A 23,754-nucleotide genomic window follows, 5' to 3' on the forward strand; every position below is an offset into this window, starting at 1 on the left:
ACTGTCATCTATACATCCGTCCTCTTTTATTGCCCTTATCTCAAGGCGTATCTGTTTAATATATGCAAAATTTTAAAGGTGTAACAGACTCTTGAATGGGGGGGGTGTAATGCCTCTTAGAATTAGCACTTTGCCTTCTAAAGAAATGTTGCCTATATAAAGATACCTTTAAACAAGATTACTGCTAAAGTAAAATGATGGCATACAAAGCTACTCCAAAATGTCTCAGTCAGGATAAGTCTCCAGGTTCAAATTCTGAGATGTAATTAAACCTTAATAATTAGTAATATTTCAGAAACACCAAAAATAAGTCAGTCAAACTTCTGCTTTGGAAAAGATGAAGTAGATGTCTTTCTTCCTATTCCTCCTACAAAGTCCAGCCAAAAGCCATGGGCGTTATATACAAAACAAATACAAGAATGCTCTGAAAGGTGGAGAGAAGAGGCAGACTGGCTAGGGAACTCAGGAGCAAGGAACAACATAGTGGTGAGTTTTCTACTAACCTCATATATTCCCAGTGTGAAGCTGAAGCTGAAAACCCAGAAATGACAATGAGCATGAAGGGGGGAAAAAGCCCTAAGAAAAGTCTGTTTACCTAACCAAATCATCAGGAAAGGGGCAGCTTAGCAGGACAGAACACTTTTAGACAAGAACTGTTCTACTCCAGCCAAACACCACAGAAAAAATCTAACTATCCCCACATCACTAAAGGCTTGGCAGGGAGCCTAAACTTCCACCCTCACAAGGCTGTAATGAGGCACATTAGCCCCTGATGGGGTGGTGTGAGAGGAGGCTGACTGGAGAGTCAGAATTTGCACCATCGTCCAGTGGTAATGTGGCTATCTCCTGCCATTGCACCAGTGGAGAGCATGCACAGAGCAGTAACAATGCACTCCTACCCTTTTCAGTCAGGGATGTATCACTGGAGGCCTTATAAGGAACCAGTACTCCCACCTTCACCCATCAGTAATGAAGAACTGACCCCTCAAGCATCAACAGAGGTCAACTGGGGAATGTGAATGTCTAGACCCACCTGGCAATAATGAGGCACCATTGTCCTCACCCCTGACAGAGTGGTGCCAGGAGAAGCTGGGTAAAACAGAAGGCTTAAATGCAATTCCAAATCTTGTGACATGCTTAAGATGTCCAAGTCTATATCCAAAAAAAAAAAATCACTCATACCAATAATCAAAAGGATCTCAAGCCGAATGACAAAATAAATAAATGTCAACATCAAGATGATGGAGATGTTAACATTATGTGACAAAGATTTTGAAATAGCCATCATAAAAATCCTTGAACAAGCAATTATGAACATGCCCGAAACAAATGAAAAAATGATCTCAGCGAACAGAAATAGAAGTCACAGTAAAGAAATAGAAAATATAAAGAAGCACATAATGGAACTTTTAAAACTAGAAAATACAATAACTGAAATAAAATACTCAGCAGATAGATTCAACAGAAGAATGAAAGGAGAAGAGAATAATCAGTGAACTCAAAGACAGAATAATACTAATTAGCCAACCTAAACAAAAGGGAGAGAAAAAACAAAGAGAACATCAGGATTTGGGGGACTGTAATGTAAGATTTAACATTCATGTCATCAGAGTCCGAGAGGGAGAGAAAAATAGGGTTCAGCTGAAAGAGTACTCAAAGAAATAATGGTTGGAAACTTACCAAATTTGGCAAAAGAAATAAGCCTACAGATTCAAGAGGCTGTGCGAACCCCAAATTGGGTAAATCTGAAGAAATCTAATCTAATATACACCACAGTCATACTTTTGACAAATAAAAATATCTTGAAATCAGAGACAGAGAAATGCCACCTGACCTACAGGATAGAATAATTCACATGACAGATTTTTCATCAGTAAGCCATGGAGGCCATAAGGAAGGGGCACACAAGATTTTTTGAGTATGGAAAGAAAGGAACTGGCAACCCAGAATCCGATATCCAGCAAAAATATCCTTCAGAAATGAAGGAGAAATCAATGTATTCTCAGATAACGGAAAACTCTGAATTTGTTACCAGCAGACCAACTCTAAAAGAAAGGCTAAAGGAGGATGTCTAAACTGAAAGGAAATGATAAAACAAGAAATCTTGCAATATCAGGAAGAAAGAAAGAACATGGTAAGAAAAATATGGGTAAATACAATAGATTTCTTTCCTTCCTTATTCTCTTGAGTTGTCTAAATTGTGTTTATGAAGATAGGATAGTTCTATATCATGATGTGGAGGCGGTTACATGCATATACAATGAGACAAAACAGTATAGAATTATAAACACTTTGTACCAATGTCAATTTTTTAGGCTTTGATAAAGTACTACAGTTACATTGGGGAAGACAAGGAGAAGGACACATGATTTCTTTCTGTGCTGTCTTTTCAAGTGCCTGTGAATCAGTAATTATTTCAAAATAAAGTTTTTTTAAAAGTCTAATTAAAATCAAGTTATTTCCTAATTAATACTGAGGCAATTCAAAACAAATCCTATCAATAAGAGGTAAGGCAAAATCATTCAAAGCCTGGTGGTTAATTTTTGTCATTTTCTTTAGTTATTTGTCCAAGTACTTGACAACAATAATTTACCTGACAAAAATGTCCCCTATTCTTTGATAGCTATTAAGTTGCTGATGTTTTCACCTACCTCATTCTTTTGATGTTTTTTTCTTCTATGGATGTTTGCTTTAAATAAAATAGCTGGAAAAAATTTAAACTAACAGCCAAGATTCCTTTGAAAATCAAATTATACTATTTATATAAAATAATAATAGCTAGCATTTATTGAACCTTAAAATTTTGTAGGTACTGTGCTAAACACCTGCATGCATTATTTTATTCTTTTCACAGATTTATTTACTTATTTTTGAGAGAGAGGGGGCAGGGGAAGGGGCACAAGAAGAGGGAGAGAGACAATCTCCAGCAGACACCCTGCTGAGTGGAGAACCTGATGCAGGGCTCACCTCAAGACTCCAAGAACATGACCAGAGTCGAAATCAAGACTCAGATGGCTAACCCACTTAGCCACCCAGGCATCCCTATTTGATTCCTATAAAATTCTTTGTTTTCTCCATTTGAGACAAGGCAACCATGACCCAATGAAATTATGTAACTTGCTTATTAACATGCAAGTAGCAAGTGGAAGTCTAATTTTAAGTCAGGCTTAGAGCTAATACACTTAACCGCTACTATAATTCTTAAGACTACAATGATTAAGTACGATTTTATGTAATACATAGGCAGCCTGTGTGCTGATGTTTATTGAAAGATTCCTATTAAATAATATACTGCAAATTGTTTTAAGTATTCCAATTAGTATTTCAATCACATTGGGAACTAGAACAAATGAATTTTTTAAAATACATTATAGCTAGGAGATCATGAGAACTGATTTTATGTCTTAAAGGCATATTCAATAGCATGACTTTCCTACAATAACAAGTCTTATAATAGTATATGATGCTGAAACTAGCTGTTAATGGATTTTCATGTTTTTATAAAGGCATAAGAAGCTTATAATGGGCTAAAGTTTACCAAATTTTCTAACACAGTGGGGGGTGAGGGGTCAGAGGAAAAATATACTCTTTTATTTGTGAAAATGCTTTTAATTTTCGAAAGCCAACATACAGTTAACTTTAAATCATGCTGAAGTACAAAACTACTATAGAATATGTATTGACACTTTTAATTGTACAACATCTGAAACAAACATTTTTTGGGTAAGCTTCCTAAAATGTTTCATAAATATGCTAGGCTCAAATAAACACAGCTTAAATGAACCTTCATTTAACTGGATTTTTCCCTGTAATTCTTAGGAGAAAGATAAATATCAAACTCTTCTCACAGAGGACCTTAAAAAATGATTAAGTATTCAATATACGTTTCTGAAGCTATAAACTTAGACTCTTTTGAAAGCCTACATTAAGCCCATCTACAGATGCCTTCACAGACACACATTGCCCTTAAAGAAGTACACTCATCCCTAACCATATAAATGTTTTCCATTTTTAGATAAAGTTAGTATATATCTCTATTGTTCTCTCTTTGCTTCTGTTTTGCACCAAAGTACAATATTCCATTCTAGTTTCCTAAGAAAACATTTTTAAACAAAAATAGTTTCCAAATGCATTGAGAGGTTCATGCCACTTCATATTAATTGGCTGGACTGGCAAAAGAGCAAGGCCTGGTGCTGCAGCTGCTACCACATTCTCAGTTACTTCCGGAATTTGTACAGTTTAATAGTGTGACGTGAGAGTTTATACAATTATCTACAGTATGTCACGTCATGACTAATATATGCACATTATAATATTACAAGCTTGCTGCTTGGGCTTACTTTTTCCATTAAGAAAAAAGCAGACATGTTAATTATCACAGGAACTCCTGCTGTTTCATATTTTTGCCATCGAGCAAAAACTTTGGAATCCACTAAGTTAATATTTTTTAGTCAGCATGTTAGACAATGTGCCAGTTTAACGACCCATTTAGCCTTCAACCCAGTCCACCTACCAGTCATATAAAACATGCAAAAATCATTTTCATTATATCAGTCACCAACTCAAAAAGTGCCAGTGGTTTCCTTCTGCAGTATGGTATTCAAGTCCCTCCATTTTCTGACTATTTTTCTCCTCTCTCTTGTTACTAAATACCATTCAATGGAACAGATCCCAACAGTCACCTATAAATTCTTTTATGTGCACTTTTTTAAGGGGGGAGAGGTAAAGTGAGAAGGAATGAGAGAACCTTTTTTTTAAAGATTTTATTTATTTATTCATGAGAGAGAGAGAGGCAGAGATAATAGGCAAAGGGAGAAGCAGGCTCCCTATGGGGAGCCTGATATGGGACTCAATCCTATGACCCCAGGATCACGACCTAAGCCAAAGGCAGATGCTCAACCACTGAGCCACCCAGGAGCCACAGAAGGAGAGAACCTTAAGCAGGCTCCATGCCCAGCAAGGAGTCTTACGCAGAACTCGATCTCATGACCCTGAGATCATAACCTGAGCCAAAATCAAGAGTCAGAGGCTTAACTGACTGAGCCACCCAGGCATCCCTTATATGTGTACTTTTATTCACACATTGCCTACATCTAAAATATCCTCTCATATCAAAATCCTTCCCAGCCATCAAGACTCACCTCTAAACCTAAGGCTATGGTTGAACCTACCTTGACCAGTCCAGCCTTCTCTACTCTTTGGGCACTTTTTGTCAATCACATTTTTCACATCTGTACATATCATCTACCCAATGACACTGCAAGCTCCTTGAACACACAGCCCCACTTGAGCAAGTGATTTAACTTTTTCCTCTCCAATATATTATATACCTTTCTAAAAGCAGTAGGATTGGAATAGATGATACCTAGGGCTGCCTCTTGCTCTGAAATTCTACACATCTATTTTTTGCATCTCCTATAATGTGTATATGTTTTAGTCATCTGATAAATATTTTAAGCTATTTGATTTTACCAACGCCTATTATAAATTGACCCAGTCCTGGCTACTGGGTAATATTCTAAGTACGGCAATTTCCAAATGGCAAAAGAGCTCCCAGCTTAATCAGCCACAATTAGTAAGCTAAATAGCCATTCACTCATTTTCTCACTCAACAAACAGTAGTTAAACATCAGGATCAGGTATCATAGCAGACAACATAGAGGTGACTGACCTGGCCCTTGTCCCTCAGTAGGAGACACAGGGAAGTAAAAGCACTCATTGTAAAAAAGATCACTAAAGAAAGACACATATGATACTATAAAAATATATGAAAGAGACAATGAGCAGCAGCTGTGAAATAGAAGAGGCTCAAGGAAATGTTCCCAGGACGGGTGACAACTAAATTCCTGAAGAACAAAAAGTAGACATCATTTCAGGAAAAGTTGCAATTACAAAAGTATGAGGGCAATAGTTGGCAGAAGTGCAATTTAGAATGCAACATTAGGAGGGCTGAGAGAGGAGCTAGAGGGAGAGGCAGGAGCCAAAATCTGTCATGCTGACAAGTTTGGATTCTAATTCTAAAGCAACTGGGTACCCAATATTATGAAAATAATATTCCCAGAGAAATCACAAAATTTGATGTTAGAGTGTACAGCAGAGACTGTGAGTTGCCCCCCAATACCTTTTCTTTCCTTCTAATAAAATAATAATAATATTAACTGGGCACATGGCCACATAGTTAAGGACCACATTTTCCAGCCTCCCTTATAGCTAGGTGTCACCACAGGACTAAGGTCTGGCCAGTGGGATATATGAGCAACGGATATACACAAACTGTTAAGCTATATCGTTAAGTGGAAGGAGTGTCTTATCTCCTGCCCCTTCTGCCATCCTTTTGGTTAGAATAAGAATGTGATATTGAGTTAAAGCAGCCAGCTCAAATCACAACATGGAAGATGCTCTTTGAGGATAGCAGGACAAGACAGAACGAGCCTGGGTACCTAATAACTGAGGAGCTGCCATCCAACCCTGCTGTGGGAAAGAACAAGCTTGTTTAAGGCACTGTATTTGGGGGCCTTTGCTACAGCAGATAACTTCTATCTACATGACTATGCAGTGGAATTTAAAACTGGATCTGAAGGACTCCAGAAATGCTCATACTTACCAATAACACCAAACAATAAAAAAGTAGTTCTAAAAATAAATGCATAATAGACAGATAAGGAGTTCTAGAATTCCCATCTTTCAAGTTTTAGTGAGCATGTACAGGTTATCAGAATGTTATTACGTTAAAACAATGCTAAGTAGAGTAAACATGAAGAGAAGGCAAAAAATAGGTTGTCAGCATGAATTACAGACCTATATAATGTGGTCAGGACAGTACAGCAATGGGCTCATGTTAATTCATGGTTTTAAAAAAGTAGTTCTGTTGGGGGAGGCACAGTTGGTTATGTGTCTGCCTTTGGCTTGGGTCATGATGCCAGGGGTCCTGGGATCGAGCCCCACATCAGACCCCCTGCTCAGTGGGGAGTGTGCTTCTTCTCCCTCTGCCCCTTCCTCTCTCATTCTATCTCTCTCTAATAAATCAGTAAAAAAAATCTGTAAAAAGGAATAAAAAGTGGTTCTGCTGGGGCACCTGGGTGGCTTAGTCAGTTAAGAATCTAACTCTTGATTTCAGCTCAGGGTCATGAGATGGAGCCCCCACATCAGGCTCCTTGCTGGGCACAGAGTCTGCTCAAGATTCTTTCTTTCCTTCTCCCTCTACCCCTTCCCCCTCCCTCTCTAATTTTTTTTAAAGTGATTCTGTTAACTAAAACCCAAAACCCAAACTAACTAACAAAAATCTTCAGAGGCACAGGTCTAACCAAATCATGGAAATGTCAGACAAATGGTTAAGACTTCAGTACCTATGGAAGTAACATTTTTCAAACAGGCAGGACCATTAGGTGCCTGTCATGTCATACTATGTCATGGAAATTACCTATTCCTATACAAATCCTTTGGCAGCTTATATTTCCACTAACTATTTCTGCAGTTGGAAATTAAATGACGATGATCACAACCATGATCTTACAGTCTCCATTAAGTTACTGGAAAGGGATATAGGTAACAATCAAGAAGGTACTTGGGGGCACACAAGGATTAAACAAGGGTTTCTAACTAAGGGCAGCACTTCAGCTTGATGGAGCTAGAGACCAGCTTTCCTTTTCCTCCTTATAGTTATGACTCCATACACCAAGAGCCAAGGAAGATGTGCTAGACCTTCTAAGGCCTTTCTGCAGAATTTGAGAAGAACAAAGAAAATGAATGGGATCCTGTGACTGTCTCTGGGAGTAAGAGTAGGTTTTTGCCTTGTTCACCTCTACAGCCTCAGGACATGGGTCAGAAGGTGCTCGCTAATTTTTCTTGAATGAATTTACATGAAATAATTCATTTCCTCTCATCAGAGAGTGTTGCCCTATATAGTAAGGCTAATTAAAGCCAGTGAAGGGATCCCTGGGTGGCGCAGCGGTTTGGCGCCTGCCTTTGGCCCAGGGCGCGATCCTGGAGACCCGGGATCGAATCCCACGTCGGGCTCCCGGTGCATGGAGCCTGCTTCTCCCTCTGCCTGTGTCTCTGCCTCTCTCTCTCTCTGTGACTATCATAAATAAATAAAAAATTAAAAAAAAAAATAAAGCCAGTGAAAGTCCTTTATATGCAGGGAAAGCAGATTCATCTTTAACACAGGTAAACGGATCTAACCCACACACAGTCACTTAGAGCCATTCTCAACTCTTACGGAGTCTACATCATTTTGGGCACTAAATTAAGCAGAAAATCAAACTACTGTGACGTTTATGAGTATAATGTAATGGGTTCATTTTTTAATATCAGTGAATGATATCTCGAGTCGTAGAAAACTGGTTATTTCCATCACTCTAAATCTTCTCTTCTAAATAAGTGATACTTTCTCATTGTCACAATGGCCCTCTTAAGCCAGACAAGTTTGGCTTGTCTTAAATCAGCAGATTTCTGACCCCTTTCCATATAGCCCACTATCATAATGGCCTAATAAACAAAATTAGCAATGAAAAAAGGCAGCATCAAAATAGACGTCGAAACTCCTAAATCAAACATCCTTTTTTTTTTTAACTTCACAATATCTCATATCCTAGGTGACTCTAGGTGATGTGAACTATTAATCTCTATGATAAAGATGCACTTCCGCCTAATTAATCATAAAGGTATACTTAGTTTTCCTCTTCTGGTGACAGCAGTGCACCTTGCCTAATTCTATCCTACCCACTAGCTGCGAGATCATGACACCATCACCACACATGATAAACACAGAATCCATTTAAGGAAATAAAAAATATATTCAGGGAAGAGTAGGAGGATCCTGACCTCACCTCTTCCCACAGACACACTGAGGCTGCAACTACATAAAATGCAACATACTCTGAAAATGACCTAAGAACAGCTCTTCCACAGCTAGGAATATAAAGAAAAACACACTAAAAAGAGCAGGAAGGGCAGAGATGTGCTCTGTAAACAAACACCTGGCACTTTGACCCAGAAGTGGAAGGGATGCCACAGGATTACAGGTCCTGCCTGAGGAAAAGAGGGACCAGGCCCCACACTGGGCACCCCACCCTGAGGACCTGCAGTGGAAAAACAATTCCCAAAAATATGTCTAGCTTTGCAAACTAGTGGGGTTTAACTCTGAGGAAGTCAGGGGCTATCTGGAAATGATACTCCTTTCTCCAAGGGTCACCATAATAGATCATTCCAACTCAGAGTTACTCCCTAATAATTGACTGGTTTTAGGGAATGTGGTGAGGGGACAGGGACCTGTAGTTTTCTCCAGGAATGGAAGTGCTGTTGGATGCTATTTTTCTTGGCCTCCTTCAGCCTAGTTGGCCAGATGCTGGCAGGAGCCAGTTCTGACACTCACCATTTGCCTTAATACCACCACTCACCTGGTCCCAGCATGCATCCCAGGCCCAACCCACTCAACCCACTCATTCTGGAAGATACAAGTACAGAGCACTCCCTAACCCACCACATCTGTCAGGCAGACCCAGTTAAGACTGCCAATCCCCCTCAAAGTGACAACTGCTCCACCACACCCAGCGCACCTAGTCCTGGCCCGAACCAGCACACCTCCAAAGCAACACTTGTTCTAGAAAGGAGGGGACCAGCTCTGCCCATCAGCAAGCCCATAGCAGCCACAGCAGCAGCCCACAAACATCAGGAGAAATAGGGAGTAGTCAAAGATAGTAAAATTATACCTATAAAAATTAGTAAAGTGATATACAAAAATGAAAAGATATAAAATATGAGGTCATACACATAAAATGTGGTTGGGAGGGATAAAAATATAGTATTTTTAGAATGTGTTTGCAGTTAAGCAACTGTCAACTTAATATTGACTGTTATATACACAGGATGTTATATGGGAACCTCATGGTAAAAGCTAAAATCTATAAGAGATACACACACACACAAAAAAAAAAAAAAAAACCAAATGTAACCCAGAGAAAATCATCAAATCACAAGGGAAGACAGCAAGAGAAAACAATGGAGAAGAACTACAAAAACAACCAAAAAACAAATAACAAAATGGCAATTAGTACATACCTATTAATAAATACTTTATGGGGTGTGTGGGTGGTTCAGTCAGTTAAGCATGACTCTTGACTTTTGCTCAGATCATGATTGTGGGATCATGCCCCATATCAGGCTCTGCCCTGGGTGTGTAGCTTCTTGGGTTTCTCTTTCCCCCTCTCTCTCTGCCCTTCCCATTCCCCCCTCACATGTGCTCTAAGAATAATAATAATAACTTTATTTTAATTTTTTAAAAGATTTTATTTTTACGTAATCTCTACACCCAACATGAGTCTTGAACTTACAACCCTGAGATCAAGATTTGCACACTACACCAACTGAGCCAGCCAGGGGCTCCCAATAATTACTTTAAATGTAAATCGGATAAATGCTATAATCAAAAGACATAGGGTGACTGAATGGATAAAAAAAAAAAACACAAACAATACCCACCTATATACTGCCTGGATGAGACACAATTCAGACATAAAAACATATACAGACTGAAAGTGAAAGGGATGAAGAAATATATTCCATGCAAATGGAACAAAAAACAAGCTGAGGTAATAATACTTAGACAAAATACACTTTAAAACATAGACTGTAACAAGACACAAAGGAGGGAATTACATAATGATAAAAGGGTCAATCCAACAAGTAGATATAACATCTGTAAATACATATTCACCCAACATAAGAGCATTGATATATGTAAAGCACATATTAACAGACATAAGAAGTGAATACTATACATAATACTATACCTAATACTATAATAGTAGGGGACTTAACAGTCCACTTACATCCATGGATGATAATCCAGACAGAAAATCAATAAGGGAAGAGTGGCAGTGAGTGACACATTAGACCAGATAGACAGATACATACAGAACATTCCATCTAAAGATAGTAAAATACACAATATTTTCAAATGGACATGGAACACTCTCCAAGATAGATAACATGTTAGCCAACAAAACAAGCCTTAATAAATTTTAAAAGATTAAAATCATATCCAGCATTCTTTCTGAAAACAATGGTATGAAAGTAAATATAAATTATAAGAAAAAAAACTCAAAAAACCACAAAGATGTGGAGGCTACATGCTATTAAACAACCAATGGTCAACAAAAAAATCAAAGAGGAAATCAGAAAATACCTGGAGACAAACGAAAATGGAAGTACAATGGTTCAAAATCTTTGAGACACAAGGAAAAAAGTTCAGAGAAAGTTTATTATGATACAGGCCTGTATCAAGAAACAAAATCTCAGATAAACTGTCTAACCTTATACCTAAAGGAACTAGAAAATGGAGAAGAAACAAGGCCCAAAGGGAAAAAGAAGTAAATAACAAAGATAAGAACAGAAATGAATATGGACTAAAAACACAACATAAAAGATCAATAAAACCAAGAGCTTGAACCTTGAAAAGATAAGCAAAATCAATAAATCCATAGCCAGACTCATCAAGAAAAATAGGAGAGGGCTCAAGTAAGTAAAATCAGAAATGAAAGAGAAGTTACAACTGGAACCACAGAAACACCAAGGATTATGAGACTGCTACAAAAAATTATACACCAACAAACTGGAGAAACTAGAAGAGATGGATAAAGTCCTAGAAACACACAATTGTCCAAGACTGAATCAGGAAGAAACAGAAAATCTGAATGGACCAATTACTAATAAATCGAATCAATAATAAAATAAAGCTCCCAACACATAAAAATCCAAGACCAGACAGCTTCATACATGAATTCTCCCTAACATTTAAAGCTAGTTAAAAGCTATCCTTCTCAAACAATTCCAAAAAACAGAAGAGCAAGGAATGCTTCTAAATTCATTCTATGAGGCCAGCATTACCCTGATAACAAAACTAGACAAAGAAACTACAAAAAAATAAAATTACAGAATAATGTCCCTGATGAACACAGATTTAAAAATCTTCAACAAATTTTAACCAATGAGATTAAAGAATACATTAAAGGGATCATTCACCACAACAAATGGAATTGGTTTCAGAGATACAAGGATTGTTCAATCTACAAATCAACCAATGTGATATACCACATTAATAAAATGAAAGGTACAAATCACATGATCATCTCAATGGATGCAGAAAAAGCATATGAAAATTTCAACATTTGTTCAAGATAAAAACTCAACAGCATGGGTTAGGAGTGAACATATCTCTACATTAAAAAGGCCATATATGACAAACCAGGAGATAAGATCATACTCAATAGCAAAAAGCTCACAGCTCTTCTTCTGAGATCAGGAATAAACAGGGAATTTCATTCTTGCCACTTTTATTAAATATAGTACTGGAAGCCCTAGCTGCAGCAATCAGGCAAGAAAAAAAAGTAACCAAAGTGGTAAGAAAGAAGTAAAATTGTTACTATTTGCAGATGACATGATACTATATATAGAAAACCATAAAGATCAGACCAAAATCTATTAGACCTAATAAATGAACTCAGTAAAGTTGTAGGATACAAAATTAATATACAGAAATCTGCTGCATTTCCATATACTAATAATGAACTAGTAGAAAGAGAAATTAAGAAAACAATCTCATTTACAATTGTATCAAAAAAATAATGCCTAAGAATAAATGTAACCAAGGAAATGACAAGCATATACTCTAAAAACTATAAGACCAAGATGAAAGAAACTGAAGACTACGCAAATGAATGGAAAGATACACCATGATCATGGATTGGAAGAATACGGTTAAAATATTCATACTATGGATAAAGAATATGTGGTACATGTATACAATGGAATATTACTCAGCCATTAGAAACGACAAATACCCACCATTTGCTTCAACGTGGATGGAACTGGAGGGTATTATGCTGAGTGAAGTAAGTCAATCGGAGAAGGACAAACAGTGTATGTTCTCATTCATTTGGGGAATATGAATAGTGAAAGGGAATATAAGGGAAGGGAGAAGAAATGTGTGGGAAATATCAGAAAGGGAGACAGAACATAAAGACTCCTAACTCTGGGAAAGGAACTAGGGGTGGTGGAAGGGGACGAGGCAGGGGGTGAGGTGAATGGGTGACGGGCACTGAGGGGGACACTTGACGGGATGAGCACTGGGTGTTATTCTGTATGTTGGTAAATTGAACTCCAATAAATTTTTTTAAATATTCATACTAAGCAAAGCAATCTACAGATTCAATGCAGTCCCTATCAAAATACCAATAGTAATTTTCACAGAACTCAAATAATCCTAAACTTTGAATGGAACCACAAAAGATTCTGAATATCCAAAGCAATTTTAAGAAAAAAAGAACAGGGCAACCTGGGTGGCTCAGTGGTTTAGTGCCACCTTCGGCCCAGGGCATGACCCTAGAGGCCCGGGATGAAGTCCCACGTCAGGCTCCCTGTATGAAGCCTGCTTCTCCCGCTGCCTATGTCTCTGCCTCTCTGTGTCTCTCATGAATAAATGAATAAAATCTTTAAAAACAAAATAAAAAGAAAAAAAGGACAAAGTTGGAGGTATCAAAATAAAAATCTTCTGCAAAGGAAAGAATCAACAAAACTAAAAGCCAACCTACAGAATGGGAGAAGGTATTTGCAAATGACCTATCTGACAAAGGATTAGTATCCAAAATATATAAATAAAACTAAGCATCCAAAAACTGAATAATCCAATTAATAATGGGCAGAAGATATGAATAGATATTGTTCCAAAGAAGATATACAGATGGCCAATAGACACATTAAAAGATGTTCAACATCACTTATCAAGGAAATGCAAATCAAAACTACAATGAGCTATCACCTCATACCAGTATGGAGGTTCCTCAAAAAGTTAAAAATAGATCTACCATACAATGCAGTAATTGCACTACTAGGTATTTACCCAAATACAGAAGTACTAATTCAAAGGGATACATGCACCCTGATGTTTATAGCAGCAATATCTACAAAAGCCAAATTATGGAAATAGCCTAAGTGTCCACTAACTAATGAATGGATAAAGATGTGGGTCTATACATGCACGCACACACACACACACACACACACACACAGGAATATTACACAGTCATAAAAAGAATGAAATCTTTCCATTTGCAATAACGTGGATGGAACTAGAGTGTATTATGCTAAGTCAAATAAGTCAGAGAAAAACAAATAACATATGATCTCACTCATATGTGGTATTTACAAAATGAAACAGATGAGCAAAGGGAAAAAAGAGAGTAGCAAACAGAAACAGACTCTTAACTATAGAGAATAATGTGAGGGTTACCTGGGAGAGTTGGAGAGGGATGGGTGAAATAGATGATGATGATTAAGGAGTGCACTTGTGATGAGCACCAGGTATTGTATGGAAGTGTTGAATCACTGCATTGCACACCTAAAACTAATATTACACTGCATGTTAACTAACTGGAATTTAAATTAAAACTAAAAAAAAAAAAAGAACAAAGCTGGAGGAATCACAATCCCAGATTTCAAACAGTTCTACAAAGCTATAGTAATTAAAACAGAATGGTACTGGTACACAAGCAAAGAAAGACACAGGACTGATGTAACAGAATAAAGAGCCCAGAAATAACCCATACTTATAAGGTCAATTAAGACAAAGGAGGCAAGCATATATAATCAAAGAAAGACAGTCTCTTTAATAAATGGCGCTGGGAAAGTTGAACATGCAAAAGAATGAGACTATGCCATAGTACAACAACAAATTCAAAATGGACTAAAGACCTAAATATAAGACCTGAACCCATAAATCTCCTAAAAGAAAAATAGGTAGCAAACACTTTTTTTAAAAAAGATTTATTTATTTGAGAGAGATAAAGAGAATGGATGGGGGGAGGGGCAAAGAGAAACAAGCAGACACCCTGTTGAGCATAGAGCTGATACTGGGCTTGATCCCTGGACCCTGAGATCATGACCTGAGCTGAAGACAGATCCTTAACTGACTGAGCCACTCAGGTGCCCCCAGTAGCAAACTCACAGACGTTCGTTTCAGCACTGTTTTCCCCAGTCTCTTCAGTAAAGGAAAACAAAAGGTAAATACGCTACTGGAACTACATCAAACTAAAAAGCTTTTGAACAGTGAAGGAAACCATCAACAAAGCAAATAGGAGATGTACCAAATGGGTAAAGATATTTGTAAGTGGCATATCCAATAAGGGGTTAATATCCAAAATACATAAAGAACTCATATAACCCAACACCAAAAAGATATGTAATCTGATTAAAAATGGGCACAGAACTTGAATCGACTTTTTTCCAAAGATATACAGATAACTAACAGACACATGAAAAGATGCTCAACGTCACTAATCATCTGGGAAATGCAAATCAAGGTAAGATAGTACCTCACATCAGTCAGAAAGACTGGCATCAAAAAGACAAGAAAGAAGTTTTGATGAGGATGTGGAGAAAAGGGAACCCTTGTGTACTGTGAGTGGGAATGCAAACTGGTACAGTCACTCTGGAAAACAGCAGGGATCTTCCCAAAAAATTAAAAATAGAGATACCATACAATCCAGTAATTCCATCTCAGGGTATTGACCCCCCAAAAAATAAAACACTAATTCAAAAAGATATATGCATATCTATGTTTATTGTAGTATTGCTTACAATAACAAGATATGGAAGCAACCTCAATATGCACTGATAGATGAATGGGTAAGGATGATGTGGAACATGTGTGTGTGTGTGTGTGTGTGCGCGCGCGCGTGCGTGCGTGCGTGCTGGAATATTACTCAGGCATAAAGTGAATGATAATCTTGCCATTTGTTACAACATGGATGGACCTAGAGAGTGTTAAGTGAAATAAGTCAGAGAAAGACAAATACCATATGACTTCACTTATATGTGGAATCTAAAAAAAAAAAAAAACAAAGCAAACAAACAGAACAGAACAGACTAACAAACAGAGAACAATCTGGTTGTTGCCAAAATAGAGGGTTTGGGGAGCAGTGGGCAAAATAGGTGAAGGGAATTAAAAGGTACAAACTTCCATTTATCAATAATTGAAGCCACAGCGAGGAAAAGTATAGCATAGGGGATATAATCAATGATATTGTAATAACTCTATATGGTGACAAATGATACCTACACTTATCTTGGAGCATTTATAATTGTATATAATCATTATATCATATGCTGTATATCTGAAACTAATATTATATTGTATGCCAACTATAGTTCAGTTTAAAATATATATATTTTTATATACACATACACACACACACACACACACACACATACTTAACATAGCAAATCATTTTGAGTGAATCAAGTCACTTTAACTTCAAATGAAACTACTTAGGCCCCTGAAAAGAAACTCAAGTATATAATAAGCATTTTTAAAAAATACTGAAGAAGCATAAAATAACATTACAAAATCATTCTGAAAGGAAAAGCAGGTGAAATCAGAAGTAGGAAGAGACCAATCGAAGGTTAACTCATTTAAAAAAGATATCTACATTCTTCAAGACATCTAATTATGTCCAAAAATTAATTTTATTTTTATTTTGTAAAGATTTATTTATTTGAGAGAGACAGAGAGAATGAGCAGGAGGGGAGGAGGAAGAGGGAGACAGTATCTCAAGCAAACTCCATGCTCAGTGCAGAGCTGACACAGGGCTTGATCTCATAACCCTGAGATCATGATCTGAGCCAAAACCAAGAGTTGGATGCTTAAATGACTGTACCACCCAGGTGTCCCCCAAAGATTATTTTTAATAATAAACAGTAAATAGCCTCTTTTTAGTTGGAAAGATAACACTGACTATAACTTATCACTCTAATGGAGAACTGGGAATAGCCTGCCCCTCCTGCACCACACAGATATCTGGTTTGGTAACTCCCACTAGATAGAAATGTCCTTTACTATAACAACAGACTATATTTTAGTGAAGTGTGAGTGGCTGAAAAATTTTTTAAAGTTCCAATTACTGGGATCCCTGGGTGGCGCAGCGGTTTGGCGCCTGCCTTTGGCCTAGGGCGCGATCCTGGAGACCCGGGATCGAATCCCACGTCGGGCTCCCGGTGCATGGAGCCTACTTCTCCCTCTGCCTGTATCTCTGCCTCTCTCTCTGTGTGTGTGTGACTATCATAAACAAATAAAAATTGAAAAAAAATTGAAAAAATAAAAATAAAAAAATAAAGTTCCAATTACTTCACAATACCTGTACACAACATCATGGAATAGACTTTATGGAACATTTTCCAAAACACACCATCCCAATACTACATCCTGGCCAAAAAAGAAGTATTATTTTTACCTCCACCATCTAACCATTACTAACCTATGTCAGGCATAATCTTTAAAAATATTTTAAAATGCCAGTATGTACACATAAAATTCTTCAGGTATCTCTGGTTCTGGCACACTATAGAAACAGGTGTAGACAAGGAGAGAGCCATGCATACCGTGAGTTTAGCAGTTTTGTTTTACTTTTTAATTTTTTTTAGCACTTTTGTTTTTAAATACAAGTCTGGCTTAGTTATGCAGTACTAATAGTGGTATGCTTGTGATAAGTACATAATGAGCAAATCTATACAATCAATATGGATTTAGAATTCAAAATCAGATATACATAATCCTTTAAAAGACTAGTCAATGACTAAAATGAAATTAAACGAAGGCGTTCTGCAGCAAGTTAGAGCTACACTGCAAAAAACAGCATGAGATCTGAGCTACACAGAGCAGGGATCTCTGAACATTTTGCCAGAAAAACAGTAGCACCAACAGGCACAGTACTTCCATTCCCTTCGTGGCTACATTTATTTCAAAACACCCATTTCTCTTTTTGGGGTGATGAAAGTGTTCTAAAATTGATTGTGGTGATGGTTACCCAACTCTGTGAAGATACTAAAAACCGCTGAATTGTACACATTAAATGGGTCAATTGTAGGGTAGTTGAATTATGGCTCTATAAAGTTGTTACATATTTATTTTTAAAAACATATAGTCTTCTCAATTTATCGTTGCAATTGTTTTCCAGTTCAAAATGCACACACACACACACCTGTGCATACAGATGCAACATACATGCACATAGCTTTGGGGATTAAAAGGTTCAGAAGAGGGATCCCTGGGTGGCGCAGCGGTTTGGCGCCTGCCTTTGGCCCAGGGCGCGATCCTGGAGACCCGGGATCGAATCCCACGTCGGGCTCCTGGTGCATGGAGCCTGCTTCTCCCTCTGCCTGTGTCTCTGCCTCTCTCTCTCTCTGTGTGTGACTATCATAAATAAATAAAAATTAAAAAAAAATAAAAGGTTCAGAAGATATCTTTGCTTTTCGGTAAGATCTGCTTCAAACGTACCTTATTCAAAATACCTTGTCAACTTTAACAGCCTACTCTGATCCTTCCTCTGTATTCATCCGGAAAATTTTCTAGCATACCTTGTTTAGCTACCATGCTCTTATACAATGTCCCCTGTCAGAGATAGAATAAAAAGGAAAACTTGCAGTTAAAAAACACAGATTCTAAAACCTGTTGCATAGATTTGAATGCTATCTCTTGTACTTATTAGGTGTGCAACCTTGGGAAGTTACCTAACTTCTCTTGCCTCAGTTTTCTCATCTGTAAAATGGGGATAATAACAGTCACTACCTCATAGCATTGTTACGTGGTTTCAATGTGTTCATGCATATAAAGCACTTACAAGGTGCCATACTCATAGTGGGTGCTATTATAATTTAGTAACTACAGATTGATATTAGTATTGGCTGCTATCAAGTTGCTTCATGTTCTCTCTTGCCCCTGCTAGATTGTAGGATATTTCAGGGCAGATTTGTGTTCTTCCTTCTAGTAGAATGCTTTACATATAATTACTTAACAAATGCTTGCCCATGAATGTTTAAATAAAACACCTATATGATGCCAAAAGTACTTACAAAAATTTTTAATAAACCCAAAACTCACTTTGCTAAATGCCACAATTGTAAAAGAGGTTATACAAGTACCAAATTATGGTTGGACTCTCCACTAGTGAAATTCTGGTTTCACCCCTTCAAATTAGAGATGAGAAACATGAAAGAATCCAGGGTGCCTGGGTGGCACAGGTGGTTGGGCCTCTGACTCTTGGTTTCAGCTCAGGTCTTGATCTTAGGGACCTGAGATGGAGCCCCACGTCAGGCTCCCCGCTCAGTGCAGAGTCCACTTGTGAGACTGCCTCTGCCCCTCCCTGCCTGCACTCACGCACACACACACTCTCTCTCTCTCTCAAAATAAATAAGTAAATCCTAGAAAGAAAGAAAGAAAGAAAGAAAGAAAGAAAGAAAGAAAGAAAGAAAGAAAGAAAGAGAGAGAGAGAGAGAAGGAGGGAGGGAGGGAGGGAGGAAGAGGAAAGAATCCTTTGGGTAACAAGTCTTTTACATTATTATTATTGAAAAAGCACTTTGTTAAAAACCAAGGGACCTACATTTGGCTCCTAGCTCCATCTCAGGCGATGTGACCTTCTGCAAGTCATTCAACCTCATTGTGCATACTCCACTGAAATAATAAAATAAGAATAATTAACCATGCTTCAAAAGAAAGTTGCTCTATAAATAAATGGCATTATCCTTAACATTTGAGCTTATTACCTGAGGACACAATAAGTCTAATTTTTCTAAAAATACTTTTGAACATTGTCTTTTCATGTTCAAATATGATGATGATCATGGTGACTATAAATGCAGGTAACACTGCTTAATACATGATATATCTCATTAGTATGGGGAGCTGGCTTTTGAAGTACTTGAATGTACATTATTGTAATAATCATGACAAAATATACAGTGAATATACAGTTACTTGAGCAATGCGTCTCTTGGTTCATTCCTTTCTACATGCCTATGGCATTCCATAACCAGGTCAGCTACCCAAGGATCAACTGTCTCATCATTTGTCTGACATGGGAAATAAAGAACACCGGAACAGGGGAATGCAGGAACACTACTTTCATGCACTTCCAACCCAAAAGGTTACACTAGCCCTCCAACACTGGAAACCACTCTCAATAACCTACTTAGACTTACCCATTCACTTATCAAAACTGCTACTGAACTTTTATCATCTCTAAAGTATGACTTGATTTGTTGCTAGAGTAACTATAATAAAAACTGAAGGCAATCATAACAACTCAAAATCTATAGAAGACATTCAAACAGAATTACCCCTCCTCCCAGTAGCTTAACTGTCATAAATATCTCAATATTTTCTTCTATGAGGACCTGAAATCTGGAATAAAGATAAATCAAGAAAATATATGACCTCTCTGAGTATCACAACACCAAAAATCTCCAGGTTTAAAAGACAACATTGTTTATTGCACACATTTTTCTGCACCTCCCTTTCCCTTCAAAATGAAGGTTAAACTTTTACATCCTATTAAGCTAAATACTATATTTAAATTATATATATTTAAATTACATATATAGCCAATCATATTAAAAAACTGACATTTTCCTTGCATTCAATGTGATACCATCTTCGAATAAGTAATAAACCAAGCAGTTACCATAAACTTTCTTATCTGCCAGAAAACTAGTGTTACTTCTAAGCAGTCAGTTCACTATGTAACAGATACATGTTCAAAAAATAACATTCCCGTGGGATTAAGGCAATATAAAGGAAAGAAACAATTTTCCCTTACATTTTTGGTTCATATATAAGTGGCAAAGCTCCTACAGTATGCCACAAGTTTTAACTAGCTAAGCCATTAAATCTACAAAAAGTCAATAATATGAACATCTACTAGGAAGCCTGAATTATGCTTAGGACTCGATATACATTAGTTCATTTAATTCCTTAAAACCACCAAATGAGACTATTTACAGAGGAGGCAAACAAAGCTCAGAGAGGTGAAGGGAGTTGCCCAAAATCACATTGGCAACAAGAGGCAGAGTCGGGACTGGAACCCAGGCCTATGATTCCAGGGCTCAAGATTTTAGCCACTGATTTCTACTGCCTTCCCACTGAGAAATATTCAGCAGAACAGAAAACATTGTTGACACGAAGTTCTTTAGAAAATTATGGTCATTTTTATAAAATAGAACCAGGAAGCAAAACTCTACAACTCTATTATCCCCTTTTACTGAAAAACTGTAAAATGTAAAAGCACTTGACACAAAGAATACAATGACCATCCCTTAATCACCCCTCTATACCCATGTCCTGATGAGCTCTGGGCAGTAACACAACAATACAACAATGGCAGGCCCTGTGAACTGTGTCTGGAGTGGGGCAACAACAATGAAAGTGGGACAGCAATAATCAAAATCAGTTGAAAGATTTAGTGTTTGACTTACTCCCGTACTTTCACTGCTTTTCTCCACTTGCCTTTCTCTTCTTCATCTTTCCTATTTAGAGCAAATCAAATCATTTGCTTGGTAACAGGCATTCCTTCAATGGACTGCTCACCCCTTTTCAAAACCATCTAAAACTCTAGAAACCTTTTGTTACCCTCAAAGCACATGAACCTTGACATTAAACATTTCAGTAGCCAGCAATTAACAAAGCAATCTCTATACTGTATGTGTTATAAATGAAAGCAGCTTTAAAGTTAGCAGAAGTTAACTTCAATCAGTGACATAGGCAAGCACTCATATGATGAGACAAAGCTTTGACCCCATCAATTGTGCTGCTTTAAGTTCATGGTCATTGTGTTCTAACAGCCTGTCTTCTGAAGATCAGTCCCTTGGCAGGCCCTTTACTATCAATCTATGCTATTTCTCACCAATATTAGAAACTCTGTTAGGACTCAACACATTTTAAGATTTAGATCATTATCAAACAACCAGAGTGTTCTCTTGAACTAAAAGAAATTAGACAACATGGCGGAAAAATCTAATGTCTATTACCATTCCTGAGAGTCATCATGAAAATTTAAGGCTATGAAAATGTCTGGGCATTTGACTAAAGGAACAGACTCAGCATATTATGGCCTACTTAGTGCTTTTCAAAGGGTCACCCCAGGGTTCCCACAGCTGACCTTGTGCAAGACTTTCTTTGAAGTACCAGGTTTTACCTCAAATTTTCATATGACTATCGCATTTTAAAGCACAATGTATATGAATCTCTTTAAATATTATTAAACATTTTTAATAAGCTACCAGTGAATGTTCTCCTAAATTTTTGTGTAAAACAGATTCCTCAAGAATACACAAACTGTTTTATTTTGTAGCACCTGGGGGCACATTATCACATCACCATCCTGCTCATCCAGTATACCCAGTGTACTCCAGTTTGAGAAAATGAGCACTGAACAGAGATTCTATTTGCTTAAACTAGTGCAATGCCTAGAATATAATAGGTACTTAATACATATCTGTTGAATGAATTGGCAGAATGGTTTCAAGAACTAGTTTTCCACTGTAGAGAACATTCCCGAAAACTCATTTGAGACATATAATTACTCCCAAACCCACAAAGGCAAAAGGACAAAGAGAATGTATCAATTATGATTTACAAATATTGATAAGGAAGAACAATAAAAATTATATTTTACTTAATTTAGTTAGAAATGAAAGGTTGCCAGGATGTCATATAGGGACATTATTTCCTATTACTGGGGAGGGAGGGCAGGGAGTGGTAAAGTTATTAAAAACCAATTCCATATACTGCACACAAAGACGAGTTTTCAATTGTCTGTTGTGTTTTCCTTTGTACATTTTTAATATTAATGATCTCAAACTTATGGAGAAAAACAAAGAATTATAATGGACAACCATGTTCCCATGTAACCATGCATGGTGCTGGAACTACTAAAAGTCAGGAACTATGCCTCATTTGTTTTTACCTTTCTCCTGCTTTTAATACTGATTTCCATACACATGAAGAGTTCAATAAATATTTGGCAACTGCAAAGTAGAAGTGTTTAATCATATTAAATAAATTCTTAACTCAATCCTCCCTTCTCTCCCCACTAAAAGACTCACTCTAAAGAAGCATGCTTTGGTTAAAATAACAAAAGAAAAACAAAAAATAAATATTCCTAATGGTACTAGATGAGAGAGCATTGAAAGACCTAGTCCTTGGCTCATTTCAATCACATGACCCATATCTGTTTTCCTATGATAAAATGAGCCTCGTACAGCCAGCCCTCTATTCAGAGTTGTTGCATGAATAAATCAGCACATATTTACATGGTAACCAGTATAAGAAAGGTACTGGGAAGGAGGCAGCTGTATGTTTACCTTTCTAATCTCCACCACCAAAAGAAACAACTTCTTATGTGCAAGGTGCTGATTTAAGCACTTTACTGTAAGGTATACAATCCCTTATCTGCAAAACTTGGTGCCAGATGTGTTTCCAAATTCAGAAATGTCCAGGCTTTTGGAGAGGCAATAACCTGTATATACTATATACTACATAATACCCCAGTAGGGTCTGAGGCACTACTCCATAAATATACTAATTTGCCAGCAAAACCAAATGACAATTAACATTAAATAGAATAAAGACCATAAATATCCTCATATCAGTTCAAGTCAGATTTTGCCACCACCTGAGTATAGCACTTACCAAACAAAAATTTTTATCGGCTATCAGAGCTTTTGAATTTCAACAACTGCAAACAACAAGTTGTAGACTTAGGTGACTCATTTAATCCTTATAAGTACCCTAAGAGGCAAATTCTCTCATCCTTATCTTACTTACAGATGAGAAATATGAGGTATGGAGAGGTTAACCAACTTGCCCAGTGTCCCACGGCTAGTAAGCCTCCTAGCCAAAACTGGAACACAGCCTAACCTCAGAGCTTA

General features: G+C 37.3%; 1 protein-coding gene across 5 annotated transcripts in view; it reads right to left on the reverse strand.

The window, feature by feature from the left end:
• Positions 1–23,754, reverse strand: part of KLHL13 (kelch like family member 13) — a 207,388-nt gene that overhangs the window by 178,382 nt on the left and 5,252 nt on the right. For 3 of the 5 annotated variants that reach the window (XM_055337363.1, XM_055337359.1, XM_055337365.1), the window contains exon 2: positions 19,431–19,501. The exons of the other annotated variants lie outside the window; for them this stretch is intronic. The gene's annotated coding sequence lies outside the window, so the exon portion shown is untranslated. The remainder of the gene's footprint in view (positions 1–19,430; positions 19,502–23,754) is intronic. 5 annotated transcript variants of the gene reach the window in all.

This window comes from Nyctereutes procyonoides, unplaced genomic scaffold (assembly GCF_905146905.1).
Source record: "Nyctereutes procyonoides isolate TBG_1078 unplaced genomic scaffold, NYPRO_anot_genome, whole genome shotgun sequence".
In the NCBI taxonomy this organism is placed as follows: Eukaryota; Metazoa; Chordata; class Mammalia; order Carnivora; family Canidae; genus Nyctereutes; species Nyctereutes procyonoides.